A 6328-nucleotide genomic window follows, 5' to 3' on the forward strand; every position below is an offset into this window, starting at 1 on the left:
TAGCCCTGACACGTGGCGTGAGAAGACTGGATGATAGGATGGGCTCACGGATGGAATAATGGGCACGCGTGCGTGGAACCCAAACTCTCCTGGAAGGGATCTGGTGCGGTGTGGCGTAGCAAGACCGGGACGCGTTTCGTCCCGTGATTGGTGGATCTGGACGTGAAGGGGACCAGCCCACGTGGCACCCTGCGAGGCGCTGGATGAACGAAGGTGCAGGAAAACGCGGTGTGCGCGTCTACACCGGATCGCGTCTTCTTCTGGGAGCGTGATACAGTGTGGCGAGGTGCACCAAGGCCGTGCCACTTTTCGTGCACGGATTGGCTGGCCTTCCTGGTCAACCCAGATGCAAGAAAGGTATGCAGATCCGACGGCTATGGGTCAGGGACGCACGGATAGGCAATGAGGTCACCCACATGGGATTGGATCTCGCAGAAATGTTTATTATTTTTTTCTTTTTTCGCAGAACACTTTTTTTGAGCTTGTATGGATATTTTTGCAAGGTTTTTTTCAGTCCCCTTTCTCTTCTCCCTAAACCTTTATTTATAGGAAAAATTTTCACCCTAAAAATGCCAAGAATCTCTATGCTTTCAATTTTATTACAAATCAAATAATATAATTAATAACCTTAATTAGCCTGATTTGATTCCGAGCCTGATTTGATTCCCTATTAATAATGCTATCTGAAAAAAATTAATTTCAAAATTTGAAATTTGAATTTCAAATCCGAAATTTGAATTTCAAATCTGAAATTCAAATTTAAAAAAAATTTGAAAAATATTTCCTTATTAGATTGGATTAAAAAATCTTTTATTTTTTTATTATTTTTTTGTTTTATCCGAAAATAAGTATTTAAGGAGAAAGATAATTATATATTTCTTATTATTTTTTTTTTTGAAATTCGAAAAATAATAATTTTTTATCCCATTATGATTTTAAGTGTGATATTCTATTTAATTGCTAAAAAATTATGAAAATATTTTTTTTTTTTTAAAAATATCTTTCACCATCTTCTATTTATGGAAAGCCAAAATAAAATAAAAAATAAAAAAATAAAAACATTTATAATTATTTTTCATTCTTTTTTGTTTTGGAAGATGACATGTGGGCCTATGGTGGCCCAAACTATAATTTTTTTGAAAAACTGTTTTTTTTTATTTTTTTTTATTTTTAGGGCTTAGACTTTATTTGTATTTCCTTGAAATGGAAAAATTATTATTTGGAAACGAATTGAGCTTTTTCTGGGCCGGACAAAAATGAGTGTTCACACTCTGCAACTTATGGAAATCATTGGAAACATAATTATGAACATGAGCTTAAGGATCAAGAGATTTGCACTATTGTTCCTTGTCCTTTTCATGGCTTTCTTGGTAGTTCTATTAAGGACTACAACTTACCAGATGAAAGGGTGTGGAGAAGTTGGTGATTACTTCACAAAGGTGTTCACAATCACTAACCAGATGAAGGGGTGTGGAGAAGTGGTAACAAATCTCATGATTATTGAAAAGATCATAAGATCCTTACCACAAAAGTTTGATTTCATAGTAGTAGCTATAGAGGAATCAAAAGATGTGTCAAGCATGAAGGTTGAAGAGCTTCAGAGCTCCTTAGAAGCTCATGAAATGAGATTGTTGGAAAGAAATCCCAACAAAAATCATGAACAAGCCTTGAAGGCAACTCATTATAGAGATGAGGAAATAAGAAAGAACAGAAGATTGAAGGGAAAGAAGAACAAGAATGAACTTGATTGGCCAGAACCAGTAGACAAAAGAAGATGGCCAAGGAAGAATCAAAGATACAAGAAATTTGACAAAAGGAGTGTGGAATGCTTCAAGTGTCATAAAACTGGACACTACTCATATGAATGCACTGATGAAAAGAAGAATAATCAGTATGAGAAGGAAGCCTACAAAGCACAAGAAGAACCAGAAGGAGAACCACTAACTCTTATGGTAACCAACTCTGATGATCACAATGATGAGTCATGGTATCTTGACTCAGGATGCTCAAACCATATGACAAGTCATAAGGAATGGCTCGCTGACTTCAATCCAAGCAGGAAAAGCAAAGTCAGGTTTGCAGATAACAACACACTAAAGGTAGAAGGCACTGGTGATGTAGTAATTGTAAGAAAGAATGGATCAAATGCATTGATCACTGATGTATTGTTCATTCCTGGACTAAAGTGCAACCTTTTGAGCATTGGGCAATTGGTACAGAAAGGATTCTCTGCAACAATGAAAGATGGTCACCGTGAGATCTATGATGGTGGAAAAAGACTAATCCTAAGAAGCAATCTAAGCAAAAACATGACATTTCAAGTGAATATCAAGGTTGCTGAGGAGCAATGTCTTGCAGCCATGGAAATTACAGAGGAGAGTTGGTTATGGCACAATAGATATGGCCACTTGAATTTCAAAAGTCTAAACAAGCTTGGATCAACAAACATGGTAGTTGGTCTTCCCCCCACTAAAGTCCTCACTGAAGTACCAAAGAAAAGGTGTGAAGTATGTTTGGCTGGCAAGCAAACAAGGAGACCTTTCAAAACTGAGTTGAGCATGAGGGCCAAAGAAGTCCTAGGTGTGGTGCATTCAGACATTTGTGTCCCTTTTGAAGAACCATCATTAGGTGGAAACAGATACTTCATTACATTTGTTGATGAATTCAGCAGAATGATTTGGTTGTATGTACTCAAATTGAAGAGTGAAGCATTTGAAGTCGTCTTAAGATTCAAGGTTGCAGTTGAGAGGGAAAATGGAAAATTGCTAAAGATTCTTAGAACTGATGGTGGAGGTGAGTACACTTCTAATACACTTGAATCATACTGCATCAAGAATGGCATTAGGCATGACATCACTGCTCCATATACTCCACAACATAATGGTCTAGCAGAGAGGAGAAACAGGACAATATTGAACATGACTAGAAGTTTGATAAAGTTGAAAGGCTTACCACAAAAATTCTAGGGTGAAGCTGCATCAACCTCAATATATATACTCAACAGAAGTCCAACTAAGAGGCTAGAAAACAAAGTTCCAATTGAAACCTGGACTGGCCAGAAGCCTAGAGTAAGCCACTTCAAGGTGTTTGGGTCACTAGCATACAAACACATACCCGATCAAAGGAGAACAAAGCTCCAAGACAAGTCAACATCAATGGTGCTCATTGGATATCATCCAACTGGTGCATACAAACTATATGATCCTATTGAAGACAGGGTACAAATAAGCAGGGATGTGATTGTCTTGGAAAATGAAAGCTGGAACTGGAAAGAAATGACCACTAGCTTGAGAAGACTCATTCCTGAGATGAGTGATGAAGATATTGTCTCAGAAAGGGAAAGTGTGATGACCTGTGACAGTGGTGCAAACATCAGCCAGAGATCTCAAAGGGTAAGAACACTACCTAACAGATTCAATGATTATGAGTTACTCCATGATAGTCAGATTGATGAGGAAGGTGACTTAATTCATCTAGCTCTGATGGTTGAGGCAGAACCAATAAGTGAAGAAGAAGCTCTGGAAGACTCAGTTTGGAAGAAAGCAATGGCTGAAGAACTCAGATCCATTGAGAAGAATCAAACCTAGAACTTGATGGATCTTCCAGAAGGAAAGCATCAGATAGGAGTAAAATGGGTGTTCAAGCAAAAATTCAATCCTGATGGCTCCATCTCTAAGCATAAAGCTAGATTGGTAGCCAAAGGATTCCTACAAAGAGAAGGAGTGGACTACTCAGAGGTATTTGCACCAGTGGCACGAATTGAAACTATAAGGATGGTAGTAGGAATAGCATGTGCAAAAGGTTGGGAACTGTTTCAACTTGATGTAAAGTCAGCTTTCCTTCATGGCCCCTTGTTAGAAGAAGTCTATGTCCAACAATCACATGGGTTCATAACAAAGGGAAAGGAGCACCAGGTATACAAACTAAGAAAGGCCTTGTATGGGTTGAAGCAAGCCCCAAGAGCTTGGAACAAGAGGATAGACTCTTTTCTTTTCAAACTCAACTTTACAAAATGTGCAGCAGAACATGGAGTGTATGTAAAGAAGGGGAGAAATGGAGATCTAATGATAATTTGCCTCTATGTGGATGATCTACTCATCATTGGATCAAACTCCAAAGAAATTGATGAATTCAAGAAAATGATGGAGGCAGAATTTGAGATGACAGATTTGGATAAACTCAGCTACTTTCTTGGCATGGAATTCACTCAAACCACTAATGGCTTATTAATGCACCAAAAGAAGTATGCTAGGGAATTGCTACAGAGATTCAACATGACCTCTTGCAACTCAGTAACCACTCTAGTATAAGCTAATGCAAAACTAACAACAGACGAAGGTGGTAAGGCAATTGATGAAACTCTGTACAAACAGATTATAGGGTCATTAAGGTTCCTGTGCAATAGCAGACCTGATTTATCCTATAGTGTTGGACTTGTAAGTAGATTCATGTGTGGTCCTAAAGAGTCACATATGCAAGCAGTCAAAAAGGTGTTAAGATATGTACAAGGTACATCTGATTATGGAATCTTGTTCCCAATTGGAAGAAAGAAAACTGAATTAGAGGTGATTGGGTTTGTTGATGCTGACTATGGTGGAGATTTAGTGGAGAGGAAAAGCACATCCGGGTACATATTAATGTTGAACAATGCACCTATCTCTTGGTGCTCCAAGAAACAACCTGTAATTGCATTGTCAAGTTGTGAAGCAGAGTATATTTCTGGAAGCTATGCAGCATGTCAAGCTGTCTGGCTTGAAGAACTATTAAAGGAGATGGAAATCAGAGTGAGGACTCCACTACAGCTTAACATAGATAACATCTCAGCAATCAGTTTAGCAAAAAATCCAGTAAGTCATGGAAGGAGCAAACACATAGAAATAAGGTTTCATTACCTTAGAGATCTAGTGAACAAGGAGAAGTTAAAGGTTGTGTATTGCAACACTGAATCTCAGTTTGCAGATGGATTCACCAAAGCTCTAAAGGTTAACAGATTTGAAGAGTTAAGGAAGAGGATAGGCATGAAAAACCTTGGTAGCTTGGCTTAAGGGGGAGTGTTGAAGAAAGCCCAATAACCCAAGCCTTTTAGTTGGTTGTTAACAATACTTTCTATTTCTGGTTTGATAGTTTTAAAATTCTGTTAATTCTGTTATGACTCTTGCTATAAGAGGAAGGCTTTGTAAAACTCTGCAATATGAATGAATCTTTGGTGAATTGAATACTCTTCTCTCTTATTCTGTTTTAGCATACAATTCTCTAACAATACATTATTAAAACTTGGTTAAATGATCAAGTCTCATTCGTTCACCTTTGGATCGAACTAAAATTTTGATATATTATTCTTAACTGATAAGACTTCAATGTGAATGATCGAATCTTCAAAATGAGCAAAATTCATTGAGCTGAGGGAAGTGGGTGATGCCCACTTCTCATTCTATCTCTCTTTCTTATACCAATTTACATTAAGAAGATATAAGATAATATTTTTTCAAAAACAATATGTACAGAAAACTACGGAAAAAAAAGAGTAAGATGGTTTTATGATTAAAAGAAATAAAACATGAAATATGTATGTCACAGACCAAAGAATTTTCCAAAATTAATTAAGCAAACTTATTTCCAATAAAAATTTCAAAATTAAATATAACAAAGCATACCAAAACTTAAGAAAGAAAAATGAAGATATTTCCAATTTTCACATAAAGGAATGTTGATAAGGTGATTTGAATTTCAAAATATTTTAAAATTATATTTCCAATAAAAAATTATAAGAAAACTAAATAAGAAATATTAGATATAAGAAAGTTCCTCACACTAATTTAAACTTTTTTTATCAACTGAAGTATATTTTTCATAAGTAAAATGTAGAGTTAATTATACTGACACCCCCTGAGTTTTAGTGAAATTACATAAATCACCTCTCACTTTTTTACACCTACATAAACCTCCCCTAATTTTTATACTACTTTCATTATACTGACCACCATTGCATGAGAAATAAGTGTTGGAAACATAGTATACTGTGAGGAAACATCCAAATAATATACAAATCAATGTATCTTTATTATTTTTTGTTACAAAATGCATCAACAATTTTAAAGAGATATTGTTTAAATCGCTCTTATACTATATCGTAACGAATCAAAAATAATAAAGAAGTATCGACTCATATATTATTTGGACTTGTGTCCATGGTATACCATGTTTTGTTTAACTTAATTGCATTTATAACATTTTTTGTTCAAAAATTACACTTATTTTTTATGCAAGGGTGGCCAGTGTAATGAAAGTATAAAAATTAGGGGTGCGTATAGGTGTAGAAAAGTGAGGG

The sequence above is a fragment of the Lupinus angustifolius genome, chromosome LG05 (assembly GCF_001865875.1).
Source record: "Lupinus angustifolius cultivar Tanjil chromosome LG05, LupAngTanjil_v1.0, whole genome shotgun sequence".
In the NCBI taxonomy this organism is placed as follows: Eukaryota; Viridiplantae; Streptophyta; class Magnoliopsida; order Fabales; family Fabaceae; genus Lupinus; species Lupinus angustifolius.